Below are 23692 nucleotides of genomic sequence, written 5' to 3'. Positions count from 1 at the left end.
GACAAAAGTGCAACTGGCCATCGATAGTGCATTACTATCCAATGGATGACCATCGATGCTTTTACATATCGATGGTCATCTTTTTTTTTTTTATTGATTGGCCTGTGAGCCAATCAAAATATGGGGGCGGGGCTTTATGGGTGTCGGTGGCGGGGCTATGCTCCGTGTCTCGTCCCCTTGGGGAAAAGGCAAAAAAACCCCTATTAATTTGACATCGATGGTGGGAAACATTCGACATCGGCCCATAAACCATCGATGATTTCTAATCCTCGATGGTCGATGGCCATCCCTACCTGCCCTTGACTCTTACAATTTCCAAAGGTACAGTACTTCCGATGGTGCATTATAAGAGGCACTAATTGGTATTACAGCGTGCCCGGGTGGTAAAGCGGTCGTTTCCATCACAGCACACATCCGGACGCATAGGGAGGAGTTTGGAGACCATTTGCGTAAAGTCACTGACGGGTGATGTCACAGGCGAATAAGAAGATCATTATTTTTGGGATTATTACGTCTCCAGAGACAATACATTAGGTCGCAGTATTCTATATACCACGGTTACAGACTGCAACAACACCGCAGTGTTCTCCATATGATCACTCACACAGTGGACCATTGTGTCTCCGCATTCCGCCCTCGTTATTGGGATTTCACTCTCACCGACAACTGTCTGGAATGTTCCCCCGGAATTCTGCAGTCAGCTTAAAGAAACAGTGGTACTTGTTTCCTAGCACGGCCACAACGATCATGATCGTGGGCATCGTGAGGAAAAATTGGGGGCATCGCGGCCATCGCAAGCACTAAAAAATCGGGTGCGATGCCCGCGATTTCCCCATAGGGAACAATGTTAAATGCCTCAATTTAGCCGCGATGCCCCCGATTTCCCATAGGAAACAATGTTAAATGGGTCAATTTACCCAAATCATCATAGGGAACAATGTTAAATGGGCCATAAACCCCCCTGAACAGTGAAATGTCCCCCCAAAAGTATTTTACACCACCCCACGATCAACGCGAACCCGAAGCGTGGCGAGCGCAGCGAGCCCGCGAGGGGCGGCGGTACGCGTCCTCCGACCTTTTCATACCCCCACTATCCACGTCGGCGTGGAGTTGAGAACAGAATAGTGTGGCGAGCGCAGCGAGCCACCGAGCCCAAAGCGTGGCGAGCGGACGCGGATACCTGTGAAGCCCGCGAAGGGACGCGTTTACCTGTGAAGGTATCCGCGTCCCCTCGCTACGCTCGCCACACTATTCTATTCTCAACTCCACGCCGACGTGGATAATGGGGGTATGAAAAGGTCGGAGGACGCGTACCGCCACGCTTCGGGTTCGCGTTGATCGTGGGGTGGCGTAAAGTACTTTTGGGGGGACATTTCACTGTTCTGGGGTGTTTTGGGGGCTTTCTGGCCCATTTACCATTGTTCCCTATGATGATTTGGTGAAATTGAGGTAGTTACCATTGTTCCCTATGAGAAATCGGGGGCATCACGGGTACATTGAGCCATTTAACATTGTTTCCTATGGGGAAATCGTGGGCATCGCGTCTGGACCATTTAAGGCTTTTTTAGCCGCATACGACGCGACCGACGCGATTTTGACTATTTTCAATGCATTTCAATAAGAAAATCGGGGGCATCGCGTCGGTCGCGTCGTATACCACTAAAAATGACACACGATGCCTGCGATTGTGGCCGTGCTAGGAAACAAGTACCGAAACAGTATCTAATAAAGTGTAGAACAGTATCTAATAAAGTGTAGAACAGTATCTAATAAAGTGGAAAACTTGGTACCCAAATAAGTTAAATACACCCCCCAGCGTTTACAGCTATTCTGTATATCACTGTTACCAGGCCAGTCACTGATGAAGCCTATTAATCTCAGTACGAAGCGGTCATTAGTGGTCAGGTGGAGAAATTTGGCTATCGAGTTTGGCAATCAAACCATCAATTAATAGGCGCTGTAAAGGAAGCAGCCAAGCAAACATCAGGGTTCAGTGGTTTGGGTTGAGAAACTTTCTATAAACTTCTCTCCATATAATCCCTATGTCTACTATTCACACAGAATTATTCATTCAATACACAAGTGGTTCCCAAACTCTCTGCTCCAGGCACCTAAAGCTGGGTACTAGACAACACTGCAAATGATGCAACGTCATCAACAATTCCCTAGAACTCCTGGACAAACCATACAGTGCGCACACACTGAGCTATTTTAGAAACTATGGGCCTGATTCTGGTTGGTTTGCAAAAGCAAACTCCTTCTTTAGTGTTCAAAACCATGCTGCACTGCAGGTGGGGCAGATGTAACATGTGCAGAGAGATTTAGAATTGGGTAGGGTGTGATTAAACCATACTTGCCTACCTGACACTCTCCATGAGGGAGAAAATGCTCTGTTCCTGGCCTTCCCTGGTAATGTATGATTGCCATCACCTGTGGGGAGCTGGGTAACTGATAAGTAAGGTTTCACCACAGGTGCTGGCAGTCATACATTACCAGGGAAGCCCAGGAGCAGAGCATTGTGTCCTCCTGGAGAGGGGCATGCTGGGAGGTATGGATAATGTAGGATTTCCAGCACCTGTGGGGAGCTAGGTAACTGATAAGAAAGGTGTCACCACAGGTGCTGGCAGTCATACATTACCAGGGAAGCCCAGGAGCAGAGCATTGTGTCCTCCTGGAGAGGGGCATGCTGGGAGGTATGGATAATGTAGGATTTCCAGCACCTGTGGAGAGCTAGGTAACTGATAAGAAAGGTGTCACCACAGGTGCTGGCAATCATACATTACCAGGGAAGCCCAGGAACAGAGCATTGTGTCCTCCTGGAGAGGGGCATGCTGGGAGGTATGGATAATGTATGATTGCCAGCACCTGTGGGGAGCTAGGTAATTGATAAGAAAGGTGTCACCACAGGTGCTGGCAATCCTACATTACCAGGGAAGCCCAGGAACAGAGCATTGTGTCCTCCTGGAGAGGGGCATGCTGGGAGGTATGTATAATGTATGATTACCAGCACCTGTGGGGAGCTAGGTAACTGATAAGGAAGGTGTCACCACAGGTGCTGGCAATCATATATTACCAGGGAAGCCCAGGAGCAGAGCATTGTGTCCTCCTGGAGAGGGGCATGCTGGGAGGTATGGATAATGTATGATTGCCAGCACCTGTGGGAGCTAGATAACTGATAAGCAAGGTGTCACCACAGGTGCTGGCAATCATACATTACCAGGGAAGCTTAGGAACAGAGCATTGTGTCCTCCTGGATAGGGGCATGCTGGGAGGTATGGATAATGTAGGATTGCCAGCACCTGTGGGGAGCTGGGTAACTGATAAGTAAGGTGTCACCACAGGTGCTGGCAATCATACATTACCAGGGAAGCCCAGGAGCAGAGCATTGTGTCCTCCTGGAGAGGGGCATGCTGGGAGGTATGGATAATGTATGATTGCCAGCACCTGTGGGGAGCTAGGTAACTGATAAGGAAGGTGTCACCACAGGTGCTGGCAATCATACATTACCAGGGAAGCCCAGAAACAGAGCACTGTGTCCTCCTGGAGAGGGGCATGCTGGGAGGTATGGATAACGTATCATTGCCAGCACCTGTGGGGAGCTAGATAACTGATAAGAAAGGTGTCACCACAGGTGCTGGCAATCATACATTACCAGGGAAGTACAGGAGCAGAGCATTGTGTCCTCCTGGAGAGGGGCATGCTGGGAGGTATGGATAATGTATGATTGCCAGCACCTGTGGGGAGCTAGGTAACTGATAAGAAAGGTGTCACCACAGGTGCTGGCAATCATACATTACCAGGGAAGCCCAGGAACTGAGCATTGTGTCCTCCTGGAGAGGGGCATGCTGGGAGGTATGGATAATGTAGGATTGCCAGCACCTGTGGGGAGCTAGGTAACTGATAAGAAAGGTGTCACCACAGGTGCTGGCAATCATACATTACCAGGGAAGCCCAGGAACAGAGCACTGTGTCCTCCTGGAGAGGGGCATGCTGGGAGGTATGGATAATGTAGGATTGCCAGCACCTGTGGGGAGCTGGGTAGCTGATAAGAAAGGTATCACCACAGGTGATGGCAATCCTACATTACCAGGGAAGCCCAGGAACAGAGCATTGTGTCCTCCTGGAGAGGGGCATGCTAGGAGGTATGGATAATGTATGATTACCAGCACCTGTGGGGAGCTGGGTAACTGATAAGAAAGGTGTCACCACAGGTGCTGGCAATCATACATTACCAGGGAAGCCCAGGAACAGAGCATTGTGTCCTCTTGGAGAGGGGCATGCTGGGAGGTATGGATAATGTAGGATTGCCAGCACCTGTGGGGAGCTGGGTAACTGATAAGAGAGGTGTCACCACAGGTGCTGGCAATCATACATTACCAGGGAAGCCCAGGAGCAGAGCACTGTGTCCTGGAGAGGGGCATGCTGGGAGGTATGGATAATGTATGATTGCCAGCACCTGTGGGGAGCTGGGTAACTGATAAGAAAGGTGTCACCACAGGTGATGGCAATCATACATTACCAGGGAAGTCCAGGAGCGGAGCATGTTCTCCCGCAGGGAGAGGGTCAGGTAGGCAAGTATGGTTTACTTTAAACTGAAATCTAAAGTGTAAAAATAAAGCAGTCAGTATTTACCCTGCATAGAAACAAAATAACTCACCCAAATCTAACTCTCTCTGCACATGTTACATCTGCCCCACCTGCAGTGCAGCATGGTTTTGTGCATTAAAGAAGGAGTGGCCAGATCCAGGAGTATAGCTGTCAGTGACGATCTACTCAGATTGTACAGATGATAGAGGATGTCGCTAACGACTCACATTGTTAAGTGTCATTCAAATATATATATTCTATAAAATAAAAGAGTAAAGCTTCATTCACAGTAATCAATATAGTAAAATATATTGTTTAAAAGAACCCCCTCCTTTATCTGCAGACGAGGGTGGTCCTCCTTAACCGCGTCCATGCTGCAGATGCCGGCTGGCGTCACTGAATGATATCATTAACGATGTATGTACTATATATATATATATATATATATATATATATATATATATGCACTATATCATATGCCTGGGAAACCGTTAACAAAACCCCTAGTGGAGCGCATTGTGTAGTGCAGTGGTTCTCAGGACCCCACACAGTTCATGTTTTTCAGGCCAACAGCTGCTCTCATTACTGACTGACACATTTTAAAAGAGCCACAGGTGGAGTTCATTATTTCACTTGTGATTCTGGGGGTTATTTTGGTTCACTCTTTCTGACAAAATCCTTCTGAGATGGATAAAACCATGTGCACTGCAGGTGGGGCAGATGTTACTTGTGCAGAGAGAATTAGATTTGGGTGGGGATTTACTTCAAAGTGAGATCTATATTGCAGTGTAAAAATAAAGCAGTCAGTATTTACCCTGCACAGAAACAAAATAACTCACCCAAATCTTATTCTCTCTGCACAAGTTACATCTGCCCCACCTGCAGTGCACATGGTTTTGTCCATCTAAGAAGGATTTTGTCAGAAAGAGTGAACAAAAATATCCCCCTATATCCTATTAATGACAGAATAAGTTCAGTCTTTCACATGGGAAACAGCTGAATCTGAAAACATGTCACTGCATGGCATTTCGACGTATCCTGACCCTGACGCCTGACAGCACACTCTCAAGTGTGACAACTCCAGCTGTCGTAACGTCACCAAGACTGTGTACCAAATGAACTACTATATTACGCTACTGGAAACCCCTGGAAGTATATACAGTCACTTTCCAAAACGACATCACACAATGACACCCGGGGGGGGGGGTAAATTCTCAGGTGTTTAAAGTTTCAGCACTAGAACTGTGCAGCAGTGAGGGAGAGAACTGTGCCACAAGTACAAAGTTTAATGGGGCAGATGTATTAAGCCTGGTGAAGAGATAAACTGGAGATAAAGTGGAAGGAGATAACGCACCAGCCAATCAGATCCCAACTGTCATATTTCAAACACAGCTGATTGGCTGGTGCGTTAACTCTTCCAAGTTATCTCCACTTTATCTCCAGTTTATCTCTTCTCCAGGCTTAATACATCTGCCCCAATGTACTTTAAAAGTTGCCAAAACTTACATCGTGATCCGTCGGAGGTTGCAGTGAGAACGACTCAATTCGCCGTAACGTTGCCTCGTTAAGCAGCGTGTTAATAGAGGAAATGTGTTGGGGCTGACAGCTGCGGACCTCGCTCCCACTTGTATGTATCCTTCAGGAGAATGGAAAGGCTTGTACGTCTGCTCACAAGACGGTGTCCTGCTGCCAGTGAGATTCTGCATAGTTTCACTTAGGCTGCAGTCCAAAGCGACTTGGAAGAATTCTATTTTCGTCTGCCATCACAGAGGAAATATTTTCACAGATTTGTGGTGAGGCCCCGAATTCGAGCACATTGGTCAATCTTTGAGGCTGGTAATTAGAGACTTTTGGAGAGTTACGGGGTAATGAGAGTGGAAGAGGATGCGGGAGAGAGAGAGAGGTGGGGGAACTCCAACTTTCTCCTGGAGAGAATAACACAGCAGCCTTATGTTTATAAGCCATGTTTACAGGGTCTTCGGAACGCTGTTTCGTCCTTCAGAAATAATACCCTACCACCTGGCAAGCTTTCGGGGGTGTCTGTGGAACTACAAATCCCAACTTTGGCTACTACGCACATTTCAAACAATTGTCTTTGTTTAAGACATTTCTGGAGCAATTAAATATTCAAGAACCATGAACTGTTTTTTGAGCCGACATGTGCCGACAGGCGGTATTTCATGCCCTACCATCCACTAGGGCGTGGTGGGAGAACAGGGCATGGCGCAGCTAGGCACCGTGCCCGAAGCATCGCGAGCGAAGCGAGAGATGCGAGGGGACGCGGTTCACTGGAAACTGTGTCCATGTCGACTGTGTCGACATTCGGGTAAAAAAACTGTGAAAAACCCCATGTGGACCTTTTGACTGTCGACCTAGACCCATGTCGACCTACACCCATGTCGACCTTGTCCCATGTCGACCTAGAACCATGGCAGCCTTTCCCCATGTTGAACTAACGACTGTCGACCAACTTTCTGTAGACCAAACGATCCCAACCCATGCTCTAGGTGCTGGGGAAGTAGCAGGGTGCATACTGAGACTTGTAGTTCCACACAGTCTTTAAATACCGCTTTAAACGCTTAAGTTTCAGATGACAGAAAAAATATTAACTTTGGGAAGTTTCTGTAAAAGAAAGGGGGAAAAATAACACTCATGAGACTAAACACATGATTTACTAATCTGCAGCATCCGGAGTCTTAATGTTTTTATGCGTGACAGGTGTTTCCGTCAAGGGTCCGCTGTTAGTCCTCTTAAGAAACTTTCCCTGGACTGAACGCCGTGCACAAGAGTTGTCCACATTGACGGGGCCCCTCTCACAGCTTATTTTCATGCCAGTAAGGTGAAACGCGGAGGTTTCCTGCAATAAAATATTACCATAAATTTAAATTTTTTTAGGGAAATGCAAAAACGCAGAGGTTTCCTCCGCCTGTACTCACAATCTGTCCTGAACCGGATGTGTGAGCTCCAGGCCTTCTCACGACATAGGCCCAAGAGATCAAACAACCCCCCCAAAAAATAAAAAATTTCTAGTGTTTTTTCCATTTCTGAATCTCCAGAACAATTGGTCTGCAGCAATGGAGGTAAAAAGTCAGCTTTGGAAATGGACGCTGCAGAGGCACCTAGATTTCCCCTCTGAGGCATACCGTAGGTGGAAGAGCGCAGGTTTGCTAAGGCAGAGGGCAGGAGTCGGGGGAATCGCAGGCGTTCCTCACACAAGAGGTGCGCTGGCCCTCTGTATTCTGGGGAAACAATTGCATTTTGCAGAGCAAGATTACTCTAATGAGGGCGGCAATTCTCCCCTTGCCCCTCACCCCCAGCATGGAGGGTTAGCGCACTGTGTATAAAGCTGGTGGCGTTGGCGTCCCTGCAGTGATTAAGGTGCTGGAGCAGGCAGGGGTGTCCGTGTCACGGGGGTACCTGCGGCGCTGTGTATAAAGCTGGCGGTGGCGGTGGGGTCCCTGCAATGAATAAATACCTAGCGCTATGCAGCGGCATGGGAAGCGCTTCTGGGTTTGAAAACACTGGCCGCACACTGATTGGCTGAGATTGAGCCAATCAGCGTGTGGCCAGTGTTTTCAAAATCAGAAGCGCTTCCCACGCCGCCGCATAGCGCTAGGTATCTTCTATTCACTGCAGGGACCCCGCCGCCGCCGCCAGCTTAATACACAGCGCCACAGGTACCCCCGCGACACAGACACCCCTGCCTGCTCCAGCACCTTAATCACTGCAGGGACGCCGACGCCACCAGCTTTATACACAGTGCCGCAGGTACCCCCTGCGCGCTCCTGTCAGATGCTGGCACGGACCCCCCTCCCCGCTCCCCAGAAGGTGCAGCAGGTTCCCCCCCCAGGCAACGGGGCGCCCCCACCCCGACTCGCCTGGGGCACCTCCACTGGATATTGTGCTGCCATCATCCCATCTTTAACCCCTTCCCGACATATGACGTACATTTACGTCATATGTCGGTTGCGGGGGAATCAAGCCAGCTCACGGAGTGAGCTGGCTTGAAAGAGAGCAGGTAATGGCTGTATATTACAGCCAGGTACCTGCTCTCACGGCCACGAGCGGCGAGTTCGCCGATCGTGGCCGTTTAACCCTTTAAGCACCGCGGGCAAAGCGCCCGCAGTGCTTTAATAGCTGATCGGAGGGGGGGCGCCCCCCTCCGGCGCCGATCGGGGCCCCCCGCGGCGAGATCGGAGGGTGCCGATCGGTTGCCATGGCAGCCAGGGGTCTAATGCAGACCCCTGTGCTGGCCGTGTCAGCATTCCTATTACATCCTGCCTGAGGCAGGATGTAATAGGAAGTGCTGAAAATCACTATGTTCAGCCATAGAGCTCTATGGCTGAACCTAGTACAGGCGATCGCGCCCCCTAGTGGTCAAGTACACTAGGGGGCCTTGTAGTAAAAGTTAAAAAAAAAAAAAAATAAGTTTAAAAAAAAAAAAAAAAAAAAATATTAAAAGTTCAAATCACCCCCCTTTCCCCATTTCACAAATAAAAATAAATAAAAAATAAAAAAAATAAACATATTTGGTATCGCCGCGTTCCTAAAAGTCCGATCTATTAAAATATAACATTAGTTATCCCGCACGGTTAAAGGCGTAAACGGAAAATAATTCCCAACGCCAAAACTATGTTTTTTGGTCGCATCGCCTACCCAAAAAAAAAAAACTAAAAGAGATCAGAAAGTCGCCCATATCCCATAATGGTATTAATTAAAAAGTACACTTCAGCCCGCAAAAAATGAGCCCTCACCCAGGTCCGTAGGTGGAAAAATAAAAAAGTTATAAGCCGCAGAACATGGCGACGCGACGCAAATTAGAAAAACCGTAAAAGTTTCTATTTTTTTTTTAGTGGTAAAACATAATGAAAACTATATAAGTTTGGTATCACCGGAATCGTAACGACCCATAGAATAAAGATAACCAATCATTTTAAACGAACTATGAACTCCAAAAAAAACGTAACCAGCGCAAAATTGTGGAATTGCGTTTTTTTTCTTTTTTACCCCACATTGAATTATTTCCTGATTCCCCAGAATATTATACGGTATAGTAAATGGTACCATTAAAAAGTACAACTTGTCCCGCAAAAAAAAAGCCCTCATGTGTCTATATAGCCGGAAAATTAAAAAAGTTACGCTTATTTGAACGCGAGGAGGAAAAAAAAAAAAAATTAACAAAAAAGGCCTCGTCGGGAAGGGGTTAATAGAACTCCCCTCTTAGGAAACTTTCCCCATAGTGTCTCTTACCTGAGCACAACCCTCCCCTGCCCCCCACACAGCAGTTCCATAAGGCCATGCGGAATAAACATTTACATAAGTTTCTTTATATGACGTTGGGAAAAGATCTGGGTTTTAGGTGAAGCCCAGTCCTAGAAGGAGGCGCTATAAGCAGAAACTCTACTTAACAATCATACAAACTGTGGCCCTTATTCTGATTCGCGCGGTACGGCCCGCGTGCGGCCGTACCGCCGATGTTTTCCGTCTGCACATGCGCAGAGGTCAATCTGCGCATGTGCAGGCGAATTCGCCGCACATAACGTTACTACGCCGCAAAGGGGGCGTATAGGGGAGTGAGGGGCTTCATGCCCTCATTTCCCTATGTATACGCCCCGCGTTTCATGGGCGTTCCCATGCAAACGTGGGGCGTACGCATGCTAATGAGGGCATGACGCAACTCATGGGGGCGGAAAGCTGACGTCGCCGGATGTCAGCTTTCAGCCCCCATACAAGCTACCACACGGACGATTGTCCGTGTGGTCTCAGCTTGCGGGAGCTGCCGCGGCGTGCGGACCTGCCTTCGATGGTCGACGACCATCGAATGCAGGGGGCAGCTCCCACCATGGTGGAGGCGTAGCCTCCACCATTTTTATGCGGATCGCCAGCCGTCCGTGTACGGACGGCCGTGGCGATCCGTAGGGTGGGCGGGGATTCGTCTGGTGCGGTCGGAGCCGCATATGCGGCTCGACCGCACCAACCAGAATAAGGGCCACAGTTGGGAATGGAACCCAAACCCCTCATCAAGTAAAATACAGGTTTACGTCACAAATGTGTCTGGTTAGTCCTTACAACGGCTCCGATTTGTCTGTGGCGGCTGCAGGGAAATGTTCTGAATTTCATCATTTTATTCTTCAGATTCTCCCCACATTTCAAATATTCTGTTTTATACAGTTTGGTTGAAACGCTTCCTTGCGTCACATAAAGCAGTTCATGTTTATGCGTCTAAACATTGATTATAATCATTCATTGATGCTGAGAAGGTATTTAATTAACCTATTTATGTGCCACAACGAATTAATATAAAAAATATACATATTAGGTTAGCGGAGGGGTGGGTTAGGGTTGGGTTTGGGGTTAGCCGTAGAATACTTACCAAAGTTTGCGGCATTTTCACCGTCAGGATCCTGCTGTCAGTATTCTGATGGTTGGGATTCTACCCGTTGGGATTCCGTCTTTAACCACTTCCAGGGATGCTTAATAAATTTCCAATAAATGTTTGAGACATCGCTGCTGCTTCCAAGTAAGCAGCAGCGATGCTAAATCCAACCACGTCGGAATTCCTACCGCTGTTCTAAAACTATTGTCGTTGATTAGCAACTATTACAACCGGCTCCTTAGCAAATTGTCCGCCGGAAGTATTTAACGCCAATGACTTTTCGGGGGAAATTTACGAAAGGAAATTTGTAAAAAAAAATAGGTGTATTTGTATCCAGAAATACACTTATTTTTGACATTTAGGGGGAAATTTACTAAAGGAAATTTGTAAAAAATAGGTGTATTTGTATTTAGAAATACACTTATTTTTGACATTTACTATCCCGAAAATACGGCAATTCGTAGTCGTATTGATGTGCTATCAATACGAATACGAATTGCCGTATTTTCGGGATAGTAAATGTCAAAAATAAGTGTATTTCTGGATACAAATACACCTATTTTTTTACAAATTTCCTTTAGTAAATTTCCCCCTTACTATCCCAAAAATACGGCAATTCGTATTCGTTTAAATAGCACATCAATACGAATACAAATTACCGTATTTTCGGGATAGTAAATGTCAAAAATAAGTGTATTTCTGGATACAAATACACCTATTTTTTTACAAATTTTCTTTAGTAAATTTCCCCCTTCACGTGATTTCACCAGATCGGTCTCAGAGCAAATATTTTGCTTGCTTTAGCCCATTTCTATTGCCAGGACTAGCCTGGAGGGCCTGTATTCTGTGGATGCGGTGTGCCTTAGGAACACTCTACGTGAACCATTATCCGGCGTAATGTCATCCAGAAAATGGTGCCTGCTCTAGTGGAGGATCCATTTCAACTTGCTATACAACAGCACTTCATTTGTTTGAGAATTACTTAAGAAAATGTGCCTACAATATGGTTCTACCATCACTTTCTACTTTCTCTTTGAGCTGTGACGGTTTTTCCTTTCACTTTGAGCTGTGACCGCAGTCCCTATGAGCTTCAACCTCCAACCTATGTCCTCACAGCTCCCTCTCTCCAGTGTTTTGCCAGCCTATCAGTGCAACCAGAGGTCCTAAAAGTGCCTAAAAGGACCTACTGCCACCAATATCCACTCTCCAACCCCTTGAAGCATACTTGCCTAACTTTCTGGAATGGCAGGGAGGCTCCTAAAAATCCCCTGGGAAGGTGAGCAATTCCCCACTTTCCCTTGAGGTCTCCCTTTGCTACCCAAAACAGAGTACAAGGAGAAGGGGGCAGCAAAGTAGGGAAGTATGCCTCAAGGGAAAGATGGAGGTGAGGTCTTAGAGGTGCCCATACACGCACCAATTATCGAATGCGTTTTGCACTTTTAAAGTACAAAGCGCATAGCATATACAATAATCGTAGCGTGTTTATGGGCGGAAGCGATGCGACGCGGCGCGATGCGTGTTCCCGGGAGTCCGATATTGTATGCTCCAAAAAGTATGTGCAGCACGTACTTTTTAGACTACATCAGAAAATTAACAGTACAAAAATGGGTTAAAATCGCATTGCACGCATCAAAATACACATCGCATCGCATTCTGGCAGGAAAATTGTATAGAACCATTGTACAGTCGAAAACGCATAGCACAGTAAAATTGGGGCGTGTATGGGCACCTTTAGAGGTTCCGCAGCAGCCACCTGCATTAAGTACAACAAGGATCCTCATAGACATCCCTGATATTTTGATAGGCAGACTTTGTGGCGCCCCCCCCCGAACCACCTTAAATGGTGAGTGTGACTCATGGCAGAGGCACTGTATGTGTGAGTGTGTGTGTGTGTGTACTGTATATGTGTGTGTGTGCATAACTGCTAAATATTTTTGCCTGTATGAATGTGTATATGTTTAGATGTTTGAAAATATGTGTGCATGTGTGTGAAAGTAATACGCAGACTAACCCTAACCTCCCCTCATGCAGCCTAAACAAATGAGCATGTCTATCGGTGTGCGATTTTAACCCACCCCTCCTGCAGCCTAACCAACTCCTCCCGCAGCCTAACCCTAACCTCCCCTAACCTGCCCTCCAGCAGTCTAACCTAGTTCTAGTTACAACCCTGCACTAGGTTGTTCCCACACAGCCCGGCCTATCACTTGGGCAGATAATACACCATCAAGAGCAAGGTGACTCTGCCCTGGAAACCCTTATATCAGGGAAGCCCAGGTGCTGCTGATTACACCCGGGATTCTGCTACTGCTCCCAAACCTGGTCTGGATCCTTCACATTACTTTCATGTGGGAAGATGCTATCTCTGCCACATTATATACACACATATATATTGTACATGTACACACACGGGATGATGATGCAGAAAATGAATGAACAGTGAAAAAGTCACAATCAGCAGCAGCAGCAGCAGCGGGCAGGCGGAATCAATCTCTTATATATTTAGCTACATGTGTCAATCATTCTGGGAGTGTGTCTATAACGCTGGGCGGAGTCCAGTCTCACTCAGAGCCTCTTACTCCGCCCACACACAGTCCCAGAATGACAGACAGGAATCCATGCAGCAGCTTCCTACAAACTAGCCTGCAGTGCCCAGGGATCCATTTGCACCCCACTTCCTGCAGGCAGATAACCTACTGTGTGGAGGTTGCTCCTACCCTATCTGCAGCTGGGGACACTTACAATCAGAGTCCTGCTGCCACTCCCCGCAGAGAACTGATCCCGCCTGCCCCCTCCTTCCCTGTCCTCATCATGCTGCCGGGGAACTTGCTATGGCTTTTGAGCACATAGATGCCAGAGCTGCCCCGTCCCTACAATCCCCCTATGCTCAGCAAGTCCCTCACCCTCTCTCCCACCACCGCTAAACAGCTTACCTGGGTACAGATGGGGCATTCGCGCAGGAAGCTGATCTTTTTGGACGGATCAGATAAACGAGTGAGTGAGCCACCGCTCCCAAACAGGTGATCCGTCATTCTTTCAGTTTCATTTTCCATTACAATGCATATGCCTGAGCTCAGCACTGCCACCTGTGGCAGCTGAGATGTACTGACTCCGGAGACTGAGTACAGTGCTGCGAGTGCAAGTGAAAGAAACAATCACAAGGCTGCTGCTGCTAGGGGTGGCCATCGGTGCAGACGCCATCGATGGTTGCCATCGATGGCAATTCTGCACACAGCCATGGATTAGTGTTTTACTCGGTCATGTATGTTCTTATTTGTTCAGCTCACTGTTTAAAACAAAAAAAAAGACTGTCGCTTTTGCCGTTTACCCCAATAAAACATTGTATAACAAATTATGCTTCATTATTATCCAATTACCCCATTTTTAAAAATCAGCCGGTGATCCGTCTAAAGGATCCAGATCTTCGCACAGATTGATCACTTGATCCCAGCTCCTTTTAGTGACCCATTCTGCCCATCTCTATTCCCGGCCATGTATACCACTAAGCAAGTCCCCGCCCAAAACCAACCGTCCCTGTCACCGTCCACCCCGCTGCCGCTTAAAAGATGACCCGGCCAGGTATGTGTGTGTTTCCGAAACAAGTCCCCACCCAGACCCAACTGTCCCAGTCACCTCCCACCCGCTCCCGTCTACCACCGCCGCTAAACACCCACCCTGCCCAGGTATATCACTGAGCAAGTCCCCGGCCAGAACCCCCCGTCCCTGTCACCACCCACCCCACACCCCTCTCCTGCCACCACTAAACAACTGTGTCCGGAGAAAGTCCCCGCACAAACCCAGCTCCCACCGCCGCTAAACACCTACCCCGCCCAGGTATATCACTGAGCAAGTCCCCGGCCAGAACCCCCCGTCCCTGTCACCACCCACCCCACACCCCTCTCCCGCCACCACTAAACAACTGTGTCTGGAGAAAGTCCCCGCACAAACCCAGCTCCCACCGCCGCTAAACACCTACCCCACCCAGGTATATCACTGAGCAAGTCCCCGCCCAGAACCCCCGTCCCTGTCACCCCCCCCACCCCGCTTCCGTCTCCCACCGCCGCTAAACACCCACCCCGCCCAGGTATATCACTGAGCAAGTCCCCGCCCAGAACCCCCTGTTCCTGTCACCACCCACCCCACACCCCTCTCCTGCCACCACTAAATCAACTGTGTCCGGAGAAAGTCCCTGCACAAACCCAGCTCCCACCGCCGCTAAACACCCACCCCGCCCAGGTATATCACTGAGCAAGTCCCCGCCCAGAACCCCCCGTCCCTGTCACCACCCACCCCACACCCCTCTCCCGCCACCACTAAACAACTGTGTCCGGAGAAAGTCCCTGCACAAACCCAGCTGTCCCAGTTACGCACCACCCGCTCCCATCTCCCACCACCACTAAACACCCACAACACCTACACCACCAGTATTTCCCCACCCGCCCCTCCTGCACAAACCATATTTCATGCAATAACTACTTTCCCCGGTTAAGGGGGCAGAGCCCCTTAGAACGGTGTGAAGAGCGCCCATAGGGCGGGATGAATCGCCTAATGTATAGTATATTCCTATATATTCTACTCTATATAATGGGATATTATTCATTTATTTCTTATTTCAGTTTATTATTTATCACAGCAAATTCTATTTGCAAACCTTTGTGATACAAATTGGGTCGTTCTGAAGAGCTCTGTAACTACAAGCGTGGTACTGTGACAGGATGCCGCCTTTGTGTGGTACTGTGACAGGATGCCGCCTTTGTGTGGTACTGTGACAGGATGCCGCCTTTGTGTGGTACTGTGATAGGATGCCGCCTTTGTGTGGTACTGTGACAGGATGCCGCCTTTGTGTGGTACTGTGACAGGATGCCGCCTTTGTGTGGTACTGTGACAGGATGCCGCCTTTGTGTGGTACTGTGACAGGATGCCGCCTTTGTGTGGTACTGTGACAGGATGCCGCCTTTGTGTGGTACTGTGACAGAATGCCGCCTTTGTGTGGTACTGTGACAGGATACCGCCTTTGTGTGGTACTGGGACAGGATGCCGCCTTTGTGTGGTACTGTGACAGAATGCCGCCTTTGTGTGGTACTGTGACAGGATGCCGCCTTTGTGTGGTACCAAAAACATTTCCATACCAAAAAGAATCCAAAGTGGGACCCCAGACCAATAAGTATCAGACCCATTCTTTCTTTTTTATACTTGTAATTTTTATTTACATTTTATACTGTAATGTACACCATTGTGACCTTTGAATAATATATGTGTTTTTATAATCATATACCCAGTGCTTAAAGGCACAGCATTTAATAAATATTACTATAAATTCAATTAACCATTATACTGATTTTTAGCGCTCCACCCCTTTTTTGTTTTGTGTGGTACTGTGACAGGATGCCACCACACCATGGCCACGCCCCCATCAATTGAACATACAGTCGAATGTAAACCCCTACACAGCGAGCAGTACTCATTATCCTGCTCCCCTTGAAGAAGTCCACAATTGGATGAAACGCATCGGGACCCTCCACAATCCTATTGGTTATTTAGCTATTGGACTAGAACTCTCCTTTTTTGCGGTTTTCAACCCCTATTTGGGAAAGGACTAAACAACACTGCAAGCAAAGTACACCTCTCTTTAACTGGACTGAAAAGACTCTCAGTTAGGGATGATTGCCAGGGCCAAAGATTTGGATTTTTCGCTGAGATTTGGCTTTGTCGAGCAGCGGTGAAAAGCATTTGGATTTTTTTGAAAAATGGTCAAAAAGCGCCCAAATCACATAATTTGTGCATTTTTTGGTCCCTAGAGTAATAATAACCTCAATAACATTAATTCCCAGCCCTTTCCAGACAATTTTGACCACTTTACAGCTCACAATTGTTTTTAGGGAAAAAGGTTTCACCGATGTAGCTGGATAACTATGCTAAGTCACACAAGTGGCTTCTGACAGTATACTATGGGTGAATGAAGAAAGACGAGAAAAATGTATTAGGATTTTTTACATTTAATTTGTTTGTAATGTGCAGCTTGTACAATGCTGCTTGGAGGCTGAACAATCACACACTCACCTTCTGACAGTATATACTATGGGTGCAGTACACACAAAGAATGAAGAAAGACGAGAAAAATTGATTAGGATTTTTTAAATTTCATTTGTTTTTAATGCGCAGCTTGTACAATGCTGCTTGGAGGCTGAACAATCACACACCCACCTTCTGACAGTGTATACTAATGCATAACAGCTGCTTGAAGGCCGAAAAACGCACCTTCTGACAGTATACTATGGGCGCAGTACACACAAACAATGAATAAAGAGGAAAAAATTTGATTTGGATTTTTTTACTTTAATTAATTTAATTTGTTTGTAATGTGCAGCTTGTATAATGCTGCGTGGACGCAGAACAATCACACACGGAACTTGTGCTGTATTATTGGGGTGCAATTATATACAGCAAAAAATAAAGAACAGCAAAATAAATTTTTATTATATGGTATTTTTTTTTTTTTTTTTTTATGGACAGGCCTTGGATAACACTGCGTGGACCTTGGAGGCAGAACAATCACACACTGAACTTGTTCTGCTTCTGACAGCAGTATATGGTGTATTGGATTGCAGTGCAGCGCACCACAGTGACCACACACCACAATTAATTTTTTTTTTTAACAAAAGCTGACTGACAGCATGTCTTTGCACTACTGTACCCCATTACACTGACTGACAGCCTGCCTGCCTAACACATGACCAGTACAATTACATTATAATTAAGTATATTTAATTACTTATATAATATTGATATAAATAACCCAGCACACAAACCCGAGTCTGCACAGCACAAACCCCTCTGCAGTTTGCACTGCCTAACACCCTTCGGTCTGCGCTGCACAGCACCCCTCTGCACTGACAGAAGCCCTCTGCAGTACAGCACCCCTCTGCAGACTAATGTGAGTAATGCGCAAGTTTACAACACCCCTCTAGCCTGCACAATGCCCCCGGACCCCACTGCTACGCAGAGCTATTCGCAGCAGGAAGCGTGACTGTGATATGTATATATATTCTTTGAATAAGTGGCACTCACGTTGCTTTGTAAATAAAGACAGCAAGTACTGTAATGTCATCATATATATATATTCCACTTATTATAATTCCCTTTTACGTTCTCAGTTTGTTGGGGGTTTACACTAGTGCAATGATAATTAGCTAATAAGATGCACAATACTATCAGCTGAAATACATACAGCCTTGTGCTGAGGGATAAGGGGAAGTGGGAAAACCGGTTCTCGTGTGAAGATCAGATATTGATGAAGTGAAAATATAAAATGAAAAAAAAAAAAAAAAAGAAGAATACATTTGGCTCCCACTGAAGCTGTAATAGGTAATGTGGAAAAATGTCCGAATTCGGGAAGTGCGCTTCATGTGTAGTACTGGGGAAGGGGTGACTCAGGGGTCACTGCTGGGGCAGTGTGGGAGCAGGACAAGCTGCTGCTGGGCACAAAGGAGTTGGCCAGAGAGCAGGAGGTGACTGACCAGCAACCATGATTCAGCTGAGCACCAGGGTATTGATGAGCATGTGATGGGCTCCTCCTATCAGTGCTTTGACGCTTGCTGCGTAGCTTTATGGGATTGGGGCAGGCTGGGTCCGTGTTAGGGATGGCCATCATTGTCTGTGCCATCGATGGTTGTCATCGATGGCAAAAGTGCAATTGGACATCAATAGTATATTACTATGCAATGGATGACCATCAATGTTTTTAAATATTGATGGTCATCCATTATCTTTGGTGTCGGGCGGAGCTATGTGTCCTGGCCCCTTGGGAAAAATAGCAAAATTAAACTGTTCATCTAAGCTTGACCTCGATGGTGGGAAACCATCTGGTTTTACCCCATAGATGGCAAAACTATTCGACGTCGGCCATAAACCATCGATGTCCGTGTCACTGGCAGCCACGCAGGTGCAGCTGGTAAGACCAACCACGCCGTAATGTCATCCCATGGTTAACCCCAGGGTCGTGCCCCCACCTACCCCTGATGTCGACTATAGGCAACACAAGGTTAATAACAGTAATGGAGACACTGCAGGCATGTGACAATCTGTAGGTACCTCAGGTCACAGGGTTTCCCTACATGATGGTATATGAATGTGTCTATTGCCCCTTCAAATCCCATGAACCATGGGACGCACCATATGGACCACAATGGCAGGTGGAGGAGCAAGATTCAGAACATGGGACCAGGGGCGTCACTAGATCTGTTGCACCCCCCTGCCAAAAGCCTTCCTTTATGCCCACATTTATTATCATTTTTTACCCAAATGCCAGCAGTTTCATGCTCATTGACAGGAGTTACATGCTCATTGCCAAGAGTTTCATGCTTGTTGTCAGGGGTTACATGCTCATTGCCAGGGACCGCAGTCAAATTCTCATGAGTAAAGTGTTAAAACACCTACAAAGCTGGAGCCGGTTACACTCTGCCTCTGAGCACCTTACTCCAAGTGACGCCTAGGGGCCTATATTTTGCACACACAGACATTCTAGGGTTAATTTTGTTGGGGACCTATTATCCTACCAGTATATATTATCCAGAGGAAACCCACGCAAGAACGGGGAGAATATACAAACTCCACACAGTTAGGGCCATGGTGGGAATAAAACCCATGACCTCAGCGCTGTGAGGCAGTAATGCTAACCACTACACCATCCGCGCTGCGTTGATGATTTGATGATGTTTTGGTTGGGTACCGAAATAGAATTTGTTACATTGATTGACATACTGTTGCCTATTTGTGTTACCAGTGATCCCTATAGCTCTGGTTGGTGATCACTGTGTTACTAATGCTACTATTAAATATTAATAAATGCATGAATATAAAGGAACCCATATCGCCATAATAAATGGAATGTTTCCAACTAGGCCGATTAATGTCAGTACAGAGGATATCGGGGACAGCGCAGATTGATGCCTTCGTGTAGAATTTACTCTCAATAGTAAATTTGGAAGCTTTTATGTTCATTTTAAATCAGATTAGGGAGATTTGTATTATTAATGTGGATCTGACATTCATTGTAACTGTTTTGTATTAATTGGGAGAGCTCGTATTGATTTGTAATGTTTCATATTAATAAATGGTAATTAATGATAAATGAGAGAGGATTTCATTACTCTAATTGTGTAGTGCGCCAAGTATCACTCTATTCTGGGAGTCTGTCGGAGTTACTTAAACGTTTTCCACCAGGGATTTTAGTGATACCTGCGGCTGTGGATTTACTTCCACACCCGTCAATCAGTTTTCAATCAATAGTGTAATTTCCTTTCGATCACTTCGATCACCGTTATTACAAATTGTGTTTATTATACTGTGTTCCAGTAGGGAGTAACGATGTGGGATCACACAAATGCAGTGGTGGAGCTAGGTGCCACAGTGACTGGAGCAAGGGTATGTTTTGCGCCCCCCCCCCCACTCCCACGATTTGTAGTACTTGGGGCTCTTGTGTGGCGAAAAGGGGGCACGGCCTAATGGAAAGGAGGCATGGCATCACAAAAGGGGGCGTGGCATTACACATTATACCACACATCGTAATGCCCATTGCACATTTTAGCGAACTTCGTAATACCCATTACACATAAAGCCACACGCCGTAATACCAATTACACAAAAGGCCACACACCATAATGCCCATTACATACTATGGGCCTTATTCTGGTTGGTGCGGCCGGGCCGTACGCGTACGTTCCGGGGTTTTTTATGATCTGCGCATGCGTACATTCGCTAATGCGCAGGCGCGAACACTCCACAACGCTTACGGACGGGTCTCTACGTGCGAAAAAACCTGTACGCGAGTGTACGGGCATTGGGGGCGGCATAGGGGCGTGATGAGGGGAGCGGCCGAAATAATGAGGGAAAATGGGCGTAAATATGGGTGTACACGGGGGTGTGCACCAAAAATGAGCGGTGCTACTACCGCACGATCGCCTAAAGCACCGTTCATTTCGGACACAAAACAGGCGGCCGCCAACCGCCACCTCAAACCACCCCTACAGATACCGCATGCCAGCGTGCGCCTGGGTTTGCTAATTTACGCTGATTACTACTCAAACACATACACCTGAATGTAATAAGCAATGCTGCAGTCTATTAAGTCCAAACCATGATTTCACTACCTGCAAGCCACACACAGCACTCAAACACATTGGAAGCTTATCTTTCTATACTTCTCGACATTTAAAGGTTTATTTAATTTAAGGTAAGAATCTTTGTAAGACCTGCTTATATATGCTAAGGTAGGTATTTGTTAAACAGTTAGACACATTCACTACGTGCTTTCATAGACTTTACACAGTAGCACACTCAATCTACACAAGTCGACATGTGTCAACGTGTTCACTCTAATACAAACATAGGTTTTGTATTTATGATACAGTAACATAAACCACATCTAACACCTACAAAGGATGTTTCAGCAATGTTTTAAGCCCATGCCCACTATTTTGCACATTAATTAATTCAATCACTTAATTAATTTTCATAATTATAGTTGAAAGGCAAGATTTGCAGGTCCATATATGTGAAGGGTATGCCAGCGTACACGGACGTACGCTCACTCTCACGAGCGGTGACATAAGCTGAGTTTTCTATTGAAAACAATAGGGACCCGTCCGTGCAAGCTGGCGTACGCTCAGATAGCCGCAAGAAGTCGGTGGGAAGACGGACGAGAGACGTCCGTAAACGGTGGTGTACGCTCAATTGTACGCCACTCCCCTTCGACGTTGTTTCTGGCCGTACGTATGCGGCTGATTTGTGGGTGGACTTAACCCCAACGGCCGCGTACGGATAGCGTACGTTAATTGGGAACGTACGCACGTTTGGCCGCTACGATCAGAATAACCTCCTATATAACAAACCGTAATGCCCATTACACACTGTGCCACACATCATGATGCCCATTACATACTATATAACAAACCGTAATGCCCATTACACATTGTGCCACACATCATGATGCCCATTACATACAATATAACAAACCGTAATGCCCATTACACATTGTGCCACACATCATGATGCCCATTATATGCTATGTAATGGCCATTACATATTTGACATATAAGTGCCACTTAGCTAAATGCTCATTACTAGGCGCTTCATGCTTGATGCCAGGGGCTTCATGCTCGATGCCAGGGGCTTCATGCTCGATGCCAGGGGCTTCATGCTCAATGCCAAGGGGGACTGAAATTGCTCATTGTCAAGGGGGACTGATATTGCTTGTTGCCAAGGGGAGGGTGAAATCCTGCTGCAGCCCGCACTGACAGCCGGGCAGAGAGGGCGGTGTGCTGCCTGACTGTATAGTCAAGCAGGTCTATCCGCTGCTATTTTCAAGTCTCCCGCTGGACCGTGAGCCAATAGTAGCTCGCAGTCCAGCAGCAACCAATGCCGCTCCTGATTGGCTGCTGGACCGCAAGCGCCTATTGGCTCGTGGTCCAGTGGGAGATGTGAAAATAGTGGTGGACAGACCTGCTTTGTGTACTGACTCCTGCCCCGCCCGGCTGTGGCTCACACGGCTGATATTGTGAGCCTCGGCTGGAAGGTGCAGGACATAGGAGACAGAGGCAGAGTTTGCTCCGCCAGCTCCACCCTCACTGCGCCCCTGCACGAATGGCTCTCGCAATCGCTCTGTGGACCTTGCGCATGCACGGTTGTTCGATATTCGCTCCGGCTGCAAATCATCAGGTCTGAATCAGGCCTATTGTTTGTAAAAAAGGGGCAAAAAACCTTTCCTAATTGCCAGGTATATTATTTAGGAGTTACTGACCTAATTTTAACCCTTGGAGTGTCAAGTGAATTTGCCAAACTAGGTGTGAAAATTGCCACACATTTTTATTCATCATAATGACCGGTAATGTTACCTTATTTAGGAAAAATATTTCTTTATTCACATTATTTATTTGAATTTATATAACAAATGTGAGCGGTGCCTGGTTAATAAGACTAGATATCCCAGAATGCAAGGCAAAACAAACTGCTTTTATGATGCCCATATGGGGACAATGACCCTGGGGAAGTAGAAGGACTCGTGTCAGTTGAGCTATTTTTAGTCGTAGTTTAAAAAAGGAGAAAGAAACTGTTTGTTGTGTATATGTAACGCAGAATCAGAAACAGTTGTATACCAGATAGCGCACATGGAAAGCATTGGGGAGAATGGAACACACCCCTCTGGGGACATTGCAGGCCACAAAGTAGGGAGGAAACATCTGGGGAAATGATTTAGAATTCTATACACTGTGCGAATAGGGTTTGACTGCTGCGTTTTCAGTGAGCGATAACGGAATCGGTTCATCTGTCAGAATGAACTTAGGTCTACAGTCATTAGGTCGACCCCACTAGGTCGACTGGCAGGAAGGTCGACCTGATTTAAGGTCGACATGGGCCAAGGTCGACATGACTTAAGGTCGAATTTGCATAAAGGTCGACATGAGGAAGGTCGACTGGTCATAAGGTCGACATGGGTTTTTCACTGTGTTTTTTATCCGAATGTCGACACAGTCGACATGGACACAGTTGGCAATGAGAATCGGACCCTCGCATCGCTCGCTTCGCTCGCAATTCTTCGGGCACGGTGGCTCGCTTCGCTCGCCACAGCTTTAATAACCTCCTCCACGCCCTAGTGGATGGTAGGGCATGAAATACCGCCTGTCGGCACATGTCGGCTCAAAAAACAGTGAAAAACCCCATGTCGACCTTATGACC

The 23692-nt window shown here is 46.9% G+C and overlaps 1 protein-coding gene across 2 annotated transcripts in view; it reads right to left on the bottom strand.

The window, feature by feature from the left end:
- INSC (INSC spindle orientation adaptor protein) overlaps positions 1 to 13998 on the bottom strand; it is a 155422-nt gene extending 141424 nt beyond the window's left edge. Inside the window, exon 1 of one of the 2 annotated variants that reach the window (XM_083164669.1) lies at positions 13894 to 13998. The gene's annotated coding sequence lies outside the window, so the exon portion shown is untranslated. Of the gene's footprint in view, positions 1 to 6093; positions 6218 to 13893 lie in introns of those variants that run through there. The other variant, XM_083164670.1, reaches the window with a different exon arrangement.
- Between the last annotated feature and the right edge of the window lie 9694 nt (positions 13999 to 23692).

This window comes from Crinia signifera, chromosome 11 (assembly GCF_055691185.1).
Source record: "Crinia signifera chromosome 11, ASM5569118v1, whole genome shotgun sequence".
Taxonomy (NCBI): domain Eukaryota; kingdom Metazoa; phylum Chordata; class Amphibia; order Anura; family Myobatrachidae; genus Crinia; species Crinia signifera.
Note: the sequence above shows the minus strand (reverse complement) of the source record. Positions and strands in the feature narration are given on the sequence as shown.